Raw genomic sequence first — 19,957 nt, 5'->3', positions numbered from 1 at the left:
TGAGAGGAACAAAATTATAATATTGCGATACCTTTTAATGGCGAACTAAAATAATGGCTAACTAAAATAAAGTGATGTTACAAAGCAAGCTTTTGAGACAGCTCAGGTCCCTTCATCAGGCATGGTATGACAAAATATCTGAAGAAACAAAAATATATGCACAGAGCAGAGGGATGGCATAATAAAAGGACATTTAAATAAACAAACAGTGAGCTTAGAAAGTGAATGCTTAATTAGCTTTCATTAGTGGTGTGAGAGTTTTATTGTCCCAATATCCATGTAGGATCAGAGGTCTGGTGAGTCTCTGGAGCAGACTCCTCAGATTTTGTAATGTCCATAAATCCTCCTGACAGGTAGAGTCCTGTGTCCACAGAGTTAAACATTTTAATGAATTTGTATTCCCAGACCCTGCGATGGCTCTGTGATCTGAAGTTGCCTTTTAATATGACAACTTTCATATGGTTTATGTTGTGTCCTGAAGCACAGAAATGTTTGGCCACAGGTAAATGGATTTTTTTTTGTCTGTAAATGTGTGGCGGTGAGATCTCATCCTCGCTCTCAGTCTCTACCCTGTTTCTCCAACATAGAGACCCCCAATAGGACATATAGTGTACAGGATTAAGTACACCACGTTCGAAGAGGAACATGTGAATGTCCCAGGAATCTTATAGTTCTGCTGTGTGTTAGGGATCTGTATCCGCTCTTTGGTCTCTACATAAGTACAGGTTTTGCAGCTCTTTACATTGTAAGGATAAGTTCCTCTTGGTGTGTCTGAGGGCATAGAACTTCGGATCATGATGCTTCTTAAATTAGGAGGTTGCCTGTAGGACAGCAATGGAGGATCTTTGAATATTGTTTTAAACTGGTTATCCTTGTGTAGAATGTGGTGAAGTTTCTTGACCGTTCTTCTCAGTACCTCAAGCTGTGGGTTGAATGTCACCACCAGAGGTACTCGACTATTTTCCTCTTTTTGTTTGTATTGAAGCAGTTCACTTCTAGGGGTCCTTGTTGCTCTAATGATCTGATCATCTAAGGAGGTGGGGTGGTAGCCTTGGCTTAGAAATGTCTTTTTAAGATGGGGTAAGTGTTCATCCCTGTCTGCAGGGCTGGAACACACACGTTCTTTCTCGTACAACACAAAAATGATGGAATAAGACAGCATTGAGAAATGTCTATAGGAGCAAATATGTTAGATTTTTCTAATATGCCAACGAATACTTCAGAACAGTAAAAAAAAATTCAACATGTGAGATTGTGTTTGACATTTGTAGTTTCTTAATAGGCCGTTTCGAACTACTATGTTCACTAATGTATGGTCTGCTTTGGTTTCTCTCATTGAGACCTCAAAAGACATAATTCTTATCCAAACTCTTTAGCCTTACTTACTTTTCCCTCCCTACCCCCTTTTTTCTTTTACTCTACTTATTCTCCTACGCACGTCTTAATAGAGGCCCAGAGGAACAAAGAACTTGTTCATTTTATTGGTGTATATGTAAATGATTAATTGTGAACACAAGGGGGCAAAGAGTAATGACTTGTCTACTTTGAAAAAATTACAGCGTTCTCTCTAAATTTAGCAAGTTTGTTGGTCATATAATTAAGTCTTTTTTTTTTTTTTATATTAATTTACCCTTCATATTCCACCTTCTGGATGTATACATATATGAAAAACCGAGTTAAATCTCACACACCCCCTACCCCAAATAAATTCCTCAGGAGTCCCACTGCTTCTTGCTAATAGTATTCTCAAGGGCCTAGTGATGTACTCACCTGATAAGAGCTAAAGTCAGCACAAACACTATTTATTGAGCCTCCTTAAGGCCTCCTTCACACATCCGTGTCTCCGTTAAGTGTTTGGTCCATTTCCTCACGTGCCGGAGATACAGTCACACGTAGACCCATTAAAATCAATGGGTCTGCGCTCACGTGCGTGTTTTGCCATGGACCGTGTGTCCATGTGGAGCATACATGTGCCCATGTGCCCCGCACATAGACATGTCTGTTTTTCTCCGGCATTACGGCTGTCACACGGATGTGATCCGTGTAACACGCATCGGAGGCAACGGACGTCTCTGTGAATTAAAATTCTTTTCTACATTCACCTTCTCCAGCACTGCTGTCTCTGCCACTTTCTTCCAACCCCCGCTCATTATGCTCATCACACCCCAATGGTCAAGTAAGTATCGAGCTGTGCCAAGCACAGTCGCTCATCATTACTAATATCCCATTTCACTACTTTTTTTGGTGGCATTCAAATGTAATTGTAACAACCGCCATGACGGATGACAGGACTTAATATTTTTCTTGATCATCCATAATAAATATAATTAGAATATATACACATATATACATACACACACACACATACACACACACATACAATTGTGTGTATCACATGGTGTATTAGTATGTGGTTTTGATAACTCCTGCTGTTCAATTACAAAATGGGTTAAAGACGGCAATAGACAAAAATTCCATTTCTGTAGATTATATAGTTGGAAGCGTATCATTTCCACTTAATGCATACAGCATACACATAACACAATCCACACACACACACACACAAAAAAAAAAAACACAGGCCGAGAAGGTTTAGCTATATACAATTATATTTTATAGAGATTTTAAAATTTTTATATAGATTACTATTCTTGTTGCAATTGCATCACTTTAAATACATTTCTAAAGACATAAAATATATAGTCAAGTACTAAACTTTTATTTCATCTCCAGGCTACAAAAGACTAACATTGCACAGTCACAAAGGAGGCTGGAACATTAGTTCATTCATTTGGATCCATTTGGTTCATAATACAACATTTACAAATAGACTTCATTTAAAATAAAATCACCATCTACAGTTTTGGTAAAGTAAAACACAAGAGCAAATGGAATAAAGTAGGAGCAAAGCAGTCGTACCGACAAATCCCTAAAATGCCACATGAGTAATAAATCCATACAGAAAGGAATTCTACATACTCAAACTAAGGGGGATGTTTTTTGGGGGAAATTTTCCAGTGAAAACAATATCTGCAATAACAAATATTCGATCATCAAATACCGTCAGAACATTATGAGACATAACCTTGCAAAAGCAATTTATGGACATCTTGCTTGGTGCAAGAGAACAGAAAGGCTGGCGGCTCCAAACAGGTTAACATTCAGTGGATTTGTCTATATGCATATTTTGTGCTTACAATTTTCATTCCCATAGTTCCTAGATATACGGATGGAATCGTAGACTAAATAAGACATTTATCTTAAATGCTGTTCCAGTTTGCTGTCATAACATTGTCATGTCTAGAATAAAGATTCTGGTGTAGATACACAGTTTCTGTACCATGGTTAGTAAAATGTAGACTACTAAATATTAGGTAATGGCAGAGGAAGGATACGATCACACTGAATTTTGAAGCGATTCACTTCTAGAATCCACATCAAAAATCACTTCAAATATTCTTTGAATACTCTTATTGATTTCAATGGTAAAGTCACATTTCTTCATAATATGTCACTTTGATTCCAAGTCAAAAAACTGAAAAAAGCGTGTTAAGAAAAAAAAAAACCCCCAAAGTTTTAAAAACTATCTCAGAACTGAAATGCTTGAAACAAAAAAATCAAAAAACACAAGGATTCGGACGTGGACGTCTTGTGATCATACCCCAAGGCTATGCACAAGCGGCCATAATTTAACAGCCACAATTTTAAAATTACTTCTAAAAGGCTTCTCCGATTCTTAAGGAAGAGTACCACTGAGTGTACAGAGTGTAAGGCTATGATCACACAGGGCTTTTTTGGTGTGTTTTTTCCTGACCAAAACCTGTTGATCTTGTGGCAAGAAATCTCCTTTGAGTCATCTGCGTTCTTGGTGCGTTTTTGCTTTGGATTTGCGGCTTTTTTTCTACAAAATGGGTTGCATCAATGAAAAAATGTTGCAAACCGCTGAAAGAATTAACATGCTCATTCTTTGAAATCTGCAGCAAAAACCACAGGTGTTTGACAAAACAGTCAGGAAAAAATCTGCAGGTGTTTATCTGTGTGTGCATGAGAGTTCAGAAATCTTTGCTGGGACTGTAAGGGTACCTTCACACTTAGCGATGCAGCAGCGATCCGACCAGCGATCTGACCTGGTCAGGATCGCTGCTGCATCGCTACATGGTCGCTGGTGAGCTGTCAAACAGGCAGATCTCACCAGCGACCAGTGAACAGCCCCCAGCCAGCAGCGACGTGCAAGCGACCCTGCGCTTGCACGGAGCCGCAGTCTGGAAGCTGCGGAGACTGGTAACTAAGGTAAACATCGGGTATGGTTACCCGATGTTTACATTAGCTACCAGCGCACACCGCTTAGCTGTGTGTGCAGGGAGCAGGGAGCCGCGCACACTGAGCGCTGGCTCCTTGCTCTCCTAGCTGCTGTACACATCGGGTTAATTAACCCGATGTGTAATGCAGCTACATGTGCAGAGAGCCGGAGCCGGCAGCACAGGCAGCGTGAGAGCTGCAGAGGCTGGTAACTAAGGTAAATATCGGGTAACCACCTTGGTTACCCGATGTTTATCTTGGTTACAAGCTTACCTCAGCTGTCAGACGCCGGCTCCTGCTCCCTGCTCGCTTCATTTGTCGCTCTCTCGCTGTCACACACAGCGATCTGTGTGTCACAGTGGGAGAGCGCCTTTGAAGAAAACGAACCAGGGCTGTGTGTAACGAGCAGCGATCTCGCAGCAGGGGCCAGATCGCTGCTCATTGTCACACACAGCGAGATCGTTAGTGAGGTCACTGCTGCGTCACAAAAAGCGTGACTCAGCAGCGATCTCGGCAGGGAGCTCGCTGTGTGTGAAGCACCCCTAAAAAGCAGCGTTTTATTAGCATGGATTTGCATAAAACCAAGGCAAATCTGCACCAAAAAAGCTCTGTGTGAACATAGCCTTCATCCAGATTTACATCTTATTTTTGGCTTAGATTTGACATACACCATGAGTAAAGCTTCCAACAAATACATTAAAAAGTGGCTGCCTGATACCTAAGCGTGGCTTCTGTACACATCATGAGCCTTTCAATACCTGTTCCTAAAAAATATGTTGAAAGGACACAACCGTTCGGCATCTGTCACAGGCATCTAATTACATATATAATCACATGCTTTTGAAAAGCTCTTGATGTATATATTTAAGTGATGCCTAGCAAATAAGATCATACAGTTATTAAAAAATAAAAGTTTTACACAAAGCAGAATCACAAAAGTAGAGCCACAGATTGGTGAATGGTATACTGAGTCACGGTTTTCCGACCAGCGACTTACCAGCGATCTCTATCAGGTCGCATCGTTTTCAGGATCGCTGGTAAGTCATTGTGTGTGACTGGCCTTTAGACTCTGCAGGATGGAATTGTATATAGTCTACTACACTATCCAAAAGGACACTTTTTTTTGGCTACTGTGACTATTGGACCAGATTTACATGTTCCACTAGGAACTTTCTAGCGGAACACATGTGCACCCAGGTCTAAATGGTGTTGACACTGCAAAGACTGTCTTATAATTTAAAAGTAATAAATTATTCATGACCACAAAGGTCTACAAATTATTGGATCAGTAATATTGTTATGAATGGAGAAAGTTTCCCTGTTACAATAAAACAAATTGCTCTGTGGCACTTCCAATATTTTTCTTTGAATGGTGAACATTTCATTAAAGTTTTGCTGATGTTTATTATATACAGTACATTTACTTTAATAGATTATTTGTTTAAATTCAGATTTTCCATCCTAGTTCTTGTTGCTCAATAGCCAGTTTTCAAGCTTTATAAAAATATCATCATGGAAACTATAGTCTACATGTATTTGGAATTCTGTTAATTTGTACTATATATTACTACTGTATTATACACCGATGAACCACAACATTAAAATCGTTGAAGTGAATAACATTGATTATTTTGTTAAAATTGTACCTGCCGAGCAGGGATATATACCCACAATTTTTAAAGTTTTGTAAACCTGCAGCATTTTTTTTTTTTGGGAAGGAGGGGGGAGGGTTTGGGTTTTAGAGCTTTTTTGGCACTAGTTTCCCCATTGCCTTTTTAGTGCTTTTTTTCCCCTCAGCATTTTTAGGGCATCTGTCTCCTTGTGTGTTCTGTACTTTATTTTTCAAATCCTTTAAACAATGAAAAAAACACTACTGTTTTGTAAAGGGTGCTTTACACGCTGCAACATCGCTAGCGATCTTGTTAGCGATGTGACACGCCAGATCGCAGATGCGATCTGCCGAGATCGCACATAGGTCATTTTATAGCGCCGGTCACATGTGCGATCTTCGCAGATCGCATCTGCGATCTGGCGAGTCACATCGCTAACGAGATATCTAGCGATGTCACAGCGTGTAAAGCACCCTTAAGAAAAAATGCTGACAAAATGCTCAAAAAGATGCACAGGTTTTTGTTTTTTTAGCCTTCTCATTGATTTCCATTGTAAAGTAATGAGCACCTTCCTAATGAAAAATGACATAATATACACGTTATTTCTTGTGAACGCAAGAAGTCTTTGAAAGGCTTAAGCGTTTTAAATTAAAAAAAAACCCAAAACGTTCAAAAGCCTGTCAGCTTTTCTAAACAAACAACACGCTCAAAAAAAAGAAAAAGACACAGTGTGAACATACTCTAACTGGTGAGAAAGAAAATTAACATTTTCAACTAAAGCTGGGGTCACACATAGCGACACAGCAGCGATCACGACCAGCGATCTGACCTTATCAGGATCGCTACTGCGTCATTACATGGTCGCTGGTGAGCTGTCAAACAGGCAGATCTCACCAGCGACCAGCCCCCAGCCACGCGTGGAAGCTTAACTAAGGTAAATATCGGGTAACCAAGGAAAGCACTTCTCTTGGTTACCCGATATTTACCTTAGTTACTAGCGTCCGCCGCTCTCATGCTGCCAGTGCCGGCTCCCTGCACTTCTAGCCAGAGTACACATCGGGTTAATTACCCAATGTGCACGCCACCTACGTGTGCAGGGAGCAGCGAGCCGGCACTGGCAGCGTGAGAACACACAGCTTAGCGCTGCCTCCTTGCACTCCAAGCCAGAGTACACATCGGGTTAATTACCCGATGTGTACGCCAGCTACATATGCAGAGAGCAGGGAGCCAACACTGGCAGCGTGAGAGCGGCGGTGCTAGTAACTAATGTAAATATCGGGTAACCAAGGAAAGGGCTTCTTGGTTACCCGATGTTTACCATGGTTACAGTTTACCGCAGGCTGCCAGACGCCGGCTCCTGCTCCCTGCTCGCTTCAGTTCGTCACTTTCTCGCTGTCACACACAGCGATGTGTGCTTCACAGTGGGAGAGCAACGTCCAAAAAATGAAGCAGGACATTCAGCAACGACCGGCGACCTCACAGCAGGGGCCAGGTCGTTGCTGGATGTCACACACAGCGACGGGACGTCGCTGCTACGTCACAGAAAATGGCGACTTAGCAGCGATGTCGTCGTTGTCGCTATGTGTGACACCACCTTTAGGCTGCCTGATTTAAGAGTAAAGACTAGCTCATCTCGTCTGATCTCACAATAGAGATACTGTAACAATTGCAGAACATGTTAATTCCGGCATTGGTAGAAATGTTGAAGAAAACATGGCTTGCTGCTTACAGTGCTGCATACTGGTCAAGACTCTTACTAACATGTTAACCACCTAAAATAAGCAGGAAAGCAACAGAACTGGACTATGTGGAGCAAGAGAAGAAGGTGCCATGGTCTATTTTTTTTCATCCTGTGTACGGCCAGATTTGCCATTTACCTAGGTAGGTGGTTTCACAAGAATGCCTTAACAGAAAAAGGAAATCTGTCAGCTATAGTGTGATGGTTTGGGCAATGTTCCACCTGCTTAATGTTGCAAAACCCTTTTTTAGTAGTAACCTCTTTGTATCACATTGCAAAAATTAAGCATCAGTGAGCTGTGCCAGAAAAATAATCTTGATTGTCAGAAATCTGAGACCCTCTCTCAAAACTTACAATTCTTAAAAAGGAGCCCTGTAAGAAATTTTAAAGCCACTAAACTAATTACTAGTGATGAGAGAGCACTACCATGCCTAGGGTGCTCGATGCTCATAATGAGATGTTGAATGCTCAGATGGGTGCGACTCGAGTACCTGAGTATAATGGAAGTCAATGAGGGACTCTAGCATTTTTCAGAAAAATCTTTTGAAAAATGCTCGAGTCCCCGACTGACTTCCATTATACTAGGGTAGTCGAGTTGCACCCATCTGAGCATCCAACTGCTCTTTTTTTTTTTTAATTCTTTATTTAGCAGGAACCATATAGACATGAAATACAGAAACTAGGACCTAAAAGGTCCAACTGCAGTAACAATGGTGCATATCAAAACTGATAGTAGAAAGCACCAATAGAGTACAGAAGTGCAATCGGTCATACATCCTGTCTTGTATCAAGCAATCATCCATGATTCCAAATATTTATGAAATTTTGAGAGCGAAAAAGAGGAAGAAAAAATATGTAAGAGCGAGAAAGAAAGGGAGCATGAAGGGCTTAGAACAGATCGGAAAACAAGCTAGGCATGGATGTAAAAGGAAGGGAAGGAGTGGGGGGAAGAGGAGGTTAGGTTGGTGGGGGGATAGGTGTAGATTGGGTGGGAGGGGGGGGGCAATCCAACATTAACTGCTCTTAACAAGTACAGAGCATCTGAGGATGGTAGTACACTAATTACATTTCTGGGTTGAGTAGTAAAAGTTCAAACATACTTTTCTGAGTTTAAATTATTTCAGCTCTGAGAATATCAACTTTCAACCTTTACGTGTCCAGCCTGCAAGTGCAGAAAGGATGACCAAATTCTGGCTTGTGCATATTGTGCCTGATCCCGATTTAGCTCTACTTGCATGTTTAGTTGACAACAAAGACAGCAGCACGGCATAGACATCAAGCACATGGATGCGGCATAGGTAATAATGTCGAAAACTAGCACTAGCAGGGAAAACTCCACTCCTATGCACTTACAGCCTTATCTACATAAAGAGTCAGATATGTTTATCCATCTGCAATGAAGAACATATAGGTGAACTTCTGTTCCCCTATAGGTACCGTCACACTAAGCAACATCGCTAGCAACATCGCTGCTGATGCACAACTTGCTAGCGATCTTGCTTAGTGTGACATCCAGCAACAACCTGGCCCCTGCTGTGAGGTCGTTGGTTGTAGCTGAATGTCCTGGGCCATTTTTTAGTTGTTGCTCTCCCGCTGTGAAGCACACATCGCTATGTGTGACAGCGACAGAGCAACAAGTAAATGTGCAGGCAGCAGGAGCCGGCTTCTGCGGACGCTGGTAACCACAGTAAACATCGGGTAACCAAGAAGCCCTTACCTTGGTTACCCGATATTTACCTTCGTTACCAGCGTCCGCCGCTCTCAGCTGCCAGTGCCGGCTCCTGCTCTGTGCACACGTAGCGGCAGTACACATCGGGTAATTAACCTCATGTGTACTGTAGCTAGGAGTGCAGGGAGCCAGCACTAAGCAGTGTGCGCGGCTCCCTGCTCTCTGCACATGTAGCTGCAGTACACATGGGGTAATTAACCCCATGTGTACTGTAGCTAGGAGAGCAGGGAGCCAGCGCTAAGCAGTGTGCGCGGCTCCCTGCTCTCTGCACATGTAGCTGCAGTACACATGGGGTAATTAACCTCATGTGTACTGTAGCTAGGAGAGCAGGGAGCCAGCGCTAAGCAGTGTGCGCGGCTCTCTGCACATGTAGCTGCAGTACACATCGGGTAATTAACCCAATGTGTACTGTGGCTAGGTGTGCAGGGAGCCAGCGCTAAGCGCTGTGCGCTGGTAACCAAGGTAAATATCGGGTTTGTTACCCGATATTTACCTTAGTTACCAATCGCAGCATGCTTCCACGACGCTCCAGCGATCCCTGCCAGGTCAGGTTGCTGGTGGGATCGCTGGAGCGTCGCTTAGTGTGACATCTCACCAGCGACCTCCTAGCAACTTAGGGTACCTTCACACTTTAGCGATGCAGCAGCGATCCGACCAGCAATCTGACCTGGTCAGGATCGCTGCTGCATCGCTACATGGTCGCTGGTGAGCTGTCAAACAGGCAGATCTCACCAGCGACCAGTGACCAGCCCCTAGCCAGCAGCGACGGGCAAGCGACGCTGCGCTTGCACGGAGCCGGCGTCTGGAAGCTGCGGACACTGGTAACTAAGGTAAACATCGGGTATGGTTACCCGATGTTTACCTTAGTTACCAGCTCACACCGCTTAACTTAGCGTGTGCAGGGAGCAGGAGCCGGCACTGGCAGCGTGAGAGCCACCTTGGTTACCCGATGTTTACCTTGGTTACAGCTTACCGCAGGCTGTCAGACGCCGGCTCCTGCTCCCTGCACATTCAGGATTGTTGCTCTCTCGCTGTCACACACAGCGATGTGTGCTTATCAGCGGGAGAGCAACAATAAAAAAACGACCCAGGGCTGTGTGTAATGAGCAGCGATCTCACAGCAGGGGCCAGATCGCTGCTCAGTGTCACACACAGAGAGATCGCTAATGAGGTCACAAAAAACGTGACTCAGCAGCGATCTCAGTAGCGATCTCGCTGTGTGTGAAGTACCCCTTACCAGCGATCCCTATCAGGTTGTATCGTTGTTGGGATCGCTGGTAAGTTGTTTAGTGTGACTGGGCCTCATCACCACCAATGTCAGCAATGTAAATAAAGCTTGTTTACATGAACAGATAATTGTGTAGACTATGCAAACATAACTGACAACTAGAAAACAATGTCAGACAAATGCTTTTACAGGATGAGAATTGGAAATGAAATGGTTGCATAAGTCATTATTCCATCGTAACATTGAATATGTAACAGTGTTCACAAGGATAGATTTCAAGTGTAGGTGCGTCCAAAGTTCATATATCGTAAGTGATAATTTTTCTTTCCAATAAATGAAAAACAGTATTTAACAAACATTTCTATTGATCCTGTACAAAGAAAATGTATTCAAATTGGCAAACATTTTCGTTCTATAAATTACAAATATGTACTCATTCCATTCTATTGCTCCAACTGCTACTGAATTATTTATTGCCTTGGAACATGATCAACCCTATTTACAACTTCTTTTTTTGCCAAAATGTTGAATAGCGAACAATCTTCATTTACATTGCATAATTTTCCTAAGATGAACAAGGATTTTTTCGCTTGCGTAAATGATCTCATACATGATGAACAAGTATTTTTGGACACATTGTCCAGTTGCTCAACCCACTCGCATTACATAATTAATGGGCCATTAGGGTTAGAATCCGACAGACTATTGTTGGTCAGTGTAAATGAAGCTTTAAGCTGGGTTTACACACTGAAACTTTCTAGCGATCCCACCAGCGATCCCAACCTGGCCGGGATCGCTACAAAGTCTCTGGTGAGCTGTCAAACAGGTAAACCTGGCCAACGACGCAACAGCGATCCGGACCTGCAGAGCGACCTAGCTGGTTGTTGGGGACGTTGTAAAGCAGCTTTTTGAAAGGGAAGTCGCTGTAAAGTCCCCTTTACACACTGAAACTTTCTAGCGATGCATGCTGCACAGCGGGAAACAAAGGACCTAATGGTCCTGAACGATTTGTAGCGATCACAACTTCACAGCAGGGGCCAGGTCGCTGAAGTGTTTCACACACTGCAATGTCGCTGGGGAGGTCGCTGTAACGTCACCGGTTTTGTGTCGTTTGCGATGTTGCAGTGTGTAAAGCTTTTTAGTCTGGTAACCCTAAGGGTGCCTTCACACTTTAGCGATGCAGCAGCAATCCGACCAGCGATCTGACCTGGTCAGGATCGCTGCTGCATCGCTACATGGTCGCTGGTGAGCTGTCAAACAGGCAGATCTCACCAGCGACCAGTGACCAGCCCCGAGCCAGCAGCGACGTGCAAGCGACGCTGCGCTTGCACGGAGCCGGCGTCTGGAAGCTGCGGACACTGGTAACTAAGGTAAACATCGGGTATGGTTACCCGATGTTTACATTAGTTACCAGCGCACACCGCTTAGCTTTGCTCTCCTAGCTACAGTACACATCGGGTTAATTAACCCGATGTGTAATGCAGCTACATGTGCAGAGAGCAGGGAGCCGCGCACACTGTTTAGCGCTGGCTCCTTGCTCTCCTAGCTACAGTACAAATCGGGTTAATTAACCCGATGTGTAATGCAGCTACATGTGCAGAGAGCCGGAGCCGGCAGCACAGGCAGCGTGAGAGCTGCGGAGGCTGGTAACTAAGGTAAATATCGGGTAACCACCTTGGTTACCCGATGTTTATCTTGGATACAGCTTACTGCAGCTGCCAGACGCCGGCTCCTGCTCCCCTGCTCGCTTCATTTGTCGCTCTCTCGCTGTCACACACAGCGATCTGTGTATCACAGTGGGAGAGCGCCTTTGAAGAAAACGAACCAGGGCTGTGTGTAACGAGCAGCGATCTCGCAGCAGGGGCCAGATCGCTGCTCAGTGTCACACACAGCGAGATCGCTAATGAGGTCACTGCTGCGTCACAAAAAGCGTGACTCAGCAGCGATCTCGGCAGCGAGCTCGCTGTGTGTGAAGCACCCCTTAAGCTCCTGGAAGCTTTACGTTCAAAAGATCTTATCATTCTAGTGAGAGATACCACAGAATACCTACATAGGTCTTGTGAAGTCCATGCATTAGTCTGGTGAGAGCAATCATGCATAAATTATATAAAGTATTATATATACAGTGCTGGCCAAAAGTATTGGCACCCCTGCAATTCTGTCAGATAATACTCAGTTTCTTCTTGAAAATGATTGCAATCACAAATTCTTTGGTATTATCTTAATTTATTTTGCTTGCAATGAAAAAACACACAAGAGAATGAAACAAAAATCAAATCATTGATCATTTCACACAAAACTCCAAAAATGGGCCAGACAAAAGTATTGGCACCCTTAGCCTAATACTTGGTTGCACAACCTTTAGCCAAAATAACTGCGAACAACCGCTTCCGGTAACCATCAATGAGTTTCTTACAATGCTCTGCTGGAATTTTAGACCATTCTTCTTTGGCAAACTGCTCCAGGTCCCTGAGATTTGAAGGGTGCCTTCTCCAAACTGCCATTTTGAGATCTCTCCACAGGTGTTCTATGGGATTCAGGTCTGGACTCATTGCTGGCCACTTTAGTAGTCTCCAGTGCTTTCTATCAAACCATTTTCTAGTGCTTTTTGAAGGGTGTTTTTGGTCATTGTCCTGCTGGAAGACCCATGACCTCTGAGGGAGACCCAGCTTTCTCACACTGGGCCCTACATTATGCTGCAAAATTTGTTGGATAGTCTTCAGACTTCATAATGCCATGCACACGGTCAAGTAGTCCAGTACCAGAGGCAGCAACACAACCCCAAAACATCAGGGAACCTCCGCCATGTTTGACTGTAGGGACAGTGTTCTTTTCTTTGAATGTCTCTTTTTTTCCCTGTAAACTCTATGTTGATGGCTTTTCCCAAAAAGCTCTACTTTTGTCTCATCCGACCAGAGAACATTCTTCCAAAATGTTTTAGGCTTTCTCAGGTAAATTTTGGCAAACTCCAGCCTGGCTTTTTTATGTCTCAGGGTTATAAGTGGGGTCTTCCTGGGTATCCTACCATACAGTCCCTTTTCATTCAGACGCCAACGGATAGTACGGGTTGACACTGTTGTACCCTCGGACAGCAGGGCAGCTTGAACATGTTTGGATGTTAGTCGAGGTTCTTTACGCACCATCCGCACAATCTTGTGTTGAAATCTCTCGTCAATTTTTCTTTTCCTTCCACATCTAGGGAGGTTAGCCACAGTGCCATGGGCTTTAAACTTCTTGATGACACTGCGCACCGTAGACACAGGAACTTTCAGGTCTTTGGAGGTGGACTTGTAGCCTTGAGATTGCTCATGCTTCCTCACAATTTGGATTCGCAAGTTAATACTAAAAAATTTGTGATTGCAATCATTTTCAAGAAGAAACTGAGTATTAGCTGACAGAATTGCAGGGGTGCCAATACTTTTGGCCAGCACTGTATACACACACACACACACACACACACACACACACACACACAGTGGGTATGGAAAGTATTCAGACTCCTGCTCAGGTATGAAAAACTTATTGCATCAATCCCAAGAAGACTAATGGCTGTACTCAATACTGAGCAAAGGGTCTGAATACTTAGGACCATGTCATATTTCAGTTTTTCTTGTTGAATACATTTGCAAAAATGTCTACATTTCTGTCACGATGGGGTGCAGAGTGTACATTAATGAGAAAAAAAAAATGAAGTTTCTTTGACTTTACCAAATGGCTGCAATGAAACAAAGTGAAAAACTTAAAGAGGTCTGAATACTTTCCGCACCCAGTGTGTGTGTATATTATTATACACATATACACATATACACACACACACAGACATACATACATACATACATACATACCTACATACACACACACATCTGTATATCTCTATCTACATATAATCTGTATATATCTATATGCAGGATATATGAATCAGATTGGAAACCGATGAAGATAACCGTGCTATAATATAAAAGGAATGTGTGCAGCTGCTGCATGGAAATTACCAACAAGACAATGCCTGTGAAAACATTATAAAAAGAGCCGAAGAGATGAAATTACCCTCAATCCTAACAAGACAACTAGGTCTGGAATACAAACATTTCAATAATGGTTTTCAAAATTCAATTTCAAGAGATTCTTGGAAATCATTATGCGGCTGGCTTAAACATGTAGCTTATATTTAGTTCCTTTCCATAAAGAAAAATGTAAACCATCCATTAAATGTAAGGGTACATGTTGTGCAACAGATTTTTTTTTTAAACTTTGATTGAAACATTGGGAAGTATTTTTTTTTCTTGCTTCAAAGGAAATTTATCAGAAAATTACCTATTGTTTAGTAATCTTGCAATATTCCTACTGGACAATTATGTTTGTATGATATCTGCTATGTGCAAATTTATTCGACAAATCAATAAAGGGGATTCTTTCCTTTCACTGATCTGATAAAATCTTTAGTATCTCAGTAATAGTAAATGAAGTAGTATGCCGTACAAATGAATACATTAGAATTAGAAAACAGAATATCATTGCATAGTATATGTATAGTATACAATATGAAAAAAAAAAAAAAAAAAAAAAAAAGACCACACTTTTAGTACCCAATTGATAGTAACAATGTGTTATCACTCAATTGTAACAGGACAGCCGGCAGGTACCACAGAATTGATCTAAACCTGAATGTCCAATTTGGTACTTGTAAGCAATGAGTCTTGTTCGGGCGCATAAGGGCCAGGTTTTACACATGGCTGAAGAGACAGGCGGGTCTGGCAATCCACATACCTCAGCCCAAGGGTGCCTCATCTGTCAAACAATCATGTGACCGTTGAAAACAGGGTAGCTTCAGAAAAGAGGGGCTGACACCTGGTTAAGTCTGAACATGTTGTTCCAGGATACCAGGGGGAGAGATGATGACTCCAATGTAGACTGTGACTCTAATAAAGTGGCAGAGTACAGCGAAGAAAACCATGAGAGCACTGTAGGAGATGAAATGTTTGAGTGCGCTGTAGAAGAGAAAACTGAAGAGACAGAGCTTTTGTTTAAAAAAAAAAAATAAAATAAATAAGAGGAAGATAGGTTTGAAAGATCCAAGGAATAGTCTGATGGCCATGAAGATAAAGGAATCCACCCGGTCTTTCATGGTGGATGTGCCTGAAGACTTGAGAAACACCTGTGCCAGTGAGATGGTGCAAAAATTTAAGATAGTCGTAGGAGCATGTAAAGTGTATTCTACCCCAGAGGCTAATCTGTTGGTGGGATTGTCCACAAGTGAAGCCACAGAGAAGTGGAAGGCCATCTCCAGTGATATGCACCTATTTGTTCGTATAAAGTGGATGATCATGTTAAAGAATGAGGAAGCGTGCATACACAAAGCATACGAAGCAGCTGACCACAGTGTTTCAGGAAGTGATAATAGTGAGATGAAATTTAATAAGGCTCGCAGTACAAATACTTGGACATAACATTCAACAAGCTAGAAAAATCCAGAGTTTCACAGTCATCAAATTGGAAGATGAAAAGCAAACCTTTTGAACTTATGGAGAGACTGCAGAAGCAGTGAAAAGAGCTTGGAAGTTGTTGGAGTTTGTGGAAGATTTCATACAGGTGCCCAGAGATCTTGTGGAGAAAAATATTGGAAGAAATAGAAAGGTCATCTGAAAAATTGTGGATAAGTTTAAAGTGGCAAGATATCCTATGAAGTTTGTATGGTTCCATTTATCGTTGCTGGACCAAAAGGAGAGTATAGAAAATGTACGGGTTCTTCTAGAATATAACTTGGCATGCCTAGAAGAAGTGAAACAGTTAAATCTGGAAGATTAAGGAACAACTTTGTCAAGTCGGCATGAGGTGGCGACCATTTTCGGGCCGGGACCTACAAAAGGAGACGTGTGATCCACCTGACAAACTTGTTGTTTCATGTATCAGGGGAAGCAGGTTCTACAGCAAAGGCGCCAACAGAGAAGCAGCCAAAGATACTCTGGAAGAAGAGGCCATGGGAAATCTGCACAGCAAGGATGCAGAGGATCTAGAAATGGCAAATCTGTCAGCTTGATGCTGAAGGACACAGACAGTAGCCTTTGTAGCATTCCTGAAAGGAACTGTAAGGGAATCTCACTGACACACTAACTGTAGGGGATAGTCACAGTATGGGTGGTATGACAAAGGTGCTTACCCAATAGTTGTGATGACTGAGTCAGAGAGTGCATTGCTTACCAAAAAGGGTTTGGGGACAGTGAGACTGCCTCAGGAGCGGAAGCTCAAAGTTACCAGAGAAGACTCTCTCTGGTATGGTAAAGAAAGGGCCAAGTCCCACAGCTTTAGGCTGAGGGGGGAGGGTATGTAACAGGGCGGTTGGTATGTATCATGGAAGTGATGTAAACCTGGATGTCGGTTCTGCTACTTGTAACTAGTACCACGATTCTTGTTAGGGTGTATCTGGCTAGGTTTTACAGATGGCTGGAAAGACTGTCGGGGCTGGCTATCCACATACCTCCACCACTGTGTGTGTCTCATCCGTTAAGATGGAGACTGTCACATGGTGAGGGTCGGGGTGAGGAGACTGATGTCTCCAGGAAGGAGTCCTCTGCGAGAAGGGAGAATTCACTTGTCCTGACCAAGACTTTGGAAAAAAGGTTCTGAAACCTCTAGGAAAAGTACCTCTGGAGAGGGCTATTTATACTGGCCAGGGTCAGTGTATGGAGTTTGCTAAAGCTTCATTGGGATACTTGAGTGGTTTATCTGAATCTGTGTAGGCATACTGCAAGGGTAATGGACTGAAATCCATGTGGGTCATGTACCAGGAGTGCAGTTTATCTATGTTGCAATAAACCTGCTGAATTTTAATGAAAGGGTTTCTGTGTACTACCTCCAAGAATCAAATCAAATGAGTGAACTGTCACACAGTAATCTACTAGTAATCTCGTGTATAAATAATCTCTCCACTTCATTCATTTTCAGTAGGTTCTTTGTTTCCAGCTATTAATTCTATAACCACTTGTAATAAACAATATTTCCTCAAATTTGTTTTAAAAGTGTTTTCAAGTATAACGTTAATATTTTTTGTTAATAGGAATTTTATTATTAACTCTTTTTTTTAAGTTTAAAAATAAGAAAAAACACATTATTCACCAAATGCTGCTCTGGGCCAGTCTCTTTGCTGTTTAATGAAGTTGTACGGATATGGCTTCAGTGGTGATGCCCCATATATAGCATATGACCGCTTCAGCCAATCACTGGGCTTAGCGGTCATGGTGCTGTAGATTTCCAAAGACTGTTGAGCCCAGTGGTTGGCTGAAGTGATCATGTGCCGTAGTTGTGATGTCACTGCTGCAAGCGGCTGGTAATTAAAATCAATTTTGTCATTTTTAGAATGGGCAACTGTGAATAGAAAGATCTACTTTGAAAAACCCTTTAAAGGCCACATATCCTCAATCAGGAAAGGTGACCATATACCTTTGACAGCAGTTATATATCTTAATATAGAAGGATCAAACTTGCATGGTACATTCTGTGGTTATGATCATTATATCACCAGCTCTGATACGACTTCAAGAATGTTTTATGGTGTGTTGGAAAATCCTGCAATATGAAATAATATTAATAGGCTGAACACCTTCAATACCCCTAATATTTATGTAATAATCTTCAGATAACAAGTCATCAAAATACCAGTGTTGGCAAATAGCTCTAACTGATTCTTGAGGTTGATTACTTTTTTTTTTCCTTCCGTAGTGAACAAAGGTAAATGGTGACACTGATCCAACAGAGTAATCCTATAACTGCGTATACATTAAATGGAAGTAAACTCGGGACTACAGAACAGGAGAAGGACTTGGGTATTCTTATTACAGATAAGCTGAGCAGCAGCTCTCAATGCCAAGCAGCAGCTGCTAAAGCAAACAAGATTTTAGGATGTATAAACAGAGATTAGATCCAGTGATCCCAACGTATTGTTACCCTTCTATAAATCACTTGTAAGGCCACATCTAGAATATGGGATCCAGTTTTGGGCTCTACATTTTAAAAAGGACATTCAGAAGTTAGAGTCAGTTCAAAGGCGGGCAACTAGACTACTACAAGGAATGGAGGCCTCCCATATGATGAGAGGTTGAAAAAGTTAGCTATGTTTAGCTTAGAACAAAGACGTCTCAGAGGAGATCTCATTTATTTGTATAAATACATGTGTGGTCAATATAAAGGACTGGCACATGACTTATTTCTTCCAAGACAATACTAAAGGACCAGGGGGCATACACTGCGAGTGGAAGAAAAGATTCCGGCTAAATAGGAAATGGTTCTTTACAGTTAGAGCAGTCAGACTGTGGAAAGCCCTACCACAAGAGGTAGTAATGGCAGATACTATAACAGCTTTAAAAAAAGGGCTGGGTGGGGGACTACTTCAGTTTGAAGCCAGGACATGTACACCCGGTTGCATAGTGCGCATGACCCAAACTCCAGAGTCATGCACAATGAGCCGAAATCCAGCGTCGAACGTGATGGCAGCGGAGAGGTGAGTGAGATCATCCTGTGACACTGCGTAATCATTAGCATGTAAGCACGCCCAAAAGGGTGTACTAACTTGTTAATGGTGCCGACTAGCAAGGGAAGCAACACCCTTGGGACTAGTCCCCGAGCTAATTAGCATACGATAAAGAGATCTTTAGAAAAAGTATTTCTAAAGATCTTTTATTGTATGCTAGTGTATACAGGGATGGTTAGGCAGGATTTAGCAATATGCACCCAGAACTATTCGTGGTTCTCGGTGCATATTGCACCTGACAGATTCCCTTTAATTTCCTCTCAGCAGCAAGACTCTCTGTGCAGCGGACACACAACAGATTAACCCCATTGTTTGCAGGTTAATAGATTTTTTTGTTTTACGGGTACACTTTAAAAAATAAAAAACAAAACAAAAAACAAAACCCACAAAAAACAAACAAAAAAAAACAACTTACCATCCACAGGTCCAGTGCTGGCTGTCTGTTTAGCTGCAGGGCTCGCATCACATCAATAGCACTGAAGTCAATGATTTCAGTAGCTTAAGCCATGTGCACTAGTATAGCCATTGAGCTCACCAATTATGAGTGAGGGAGGCAGAGCGCTGGACTAGAGGAGGGCAAGTAATTACTTGATTTTTTTTGTTTCTTCTATATAGCTACCACAGCCTATGAAAGAAAGTCTTCTGAATGGGGATAAGGCTGGGTTCACACATAGCGACAGCGACAACGACGTCGCTGTTACGTCACCATTTTCTCTGAGGTAACAGTGACCTTGTAAGTCGCTGTTATGATCGCTGCTTAGCTGTCAAACACAGAGACGCAGCTGCGATCATAACGTCGCTACATGTGCAGAGAGCAGGGAGCCGCGCA

The sequence above is a fragment of the Anomaloglossus baeobatrachus genome, chromosome 4, assembly GCF_048569485.1.
Source record: "Anomaloglossus baeobatrachus isolate aAnoBae1 chromosome 4, aAnoBae1.hap1, whole genome shotgun sequence".
Lineage (NCBI taxonomy): Eukaryota > Metazoa > Chordata > Amphibia > Anura > Aromobatidae > Anomaloglossus > Anomaloglossus baeobatrachus.
Note: the sequence above shows the minus strand (reverse complement) of the source record.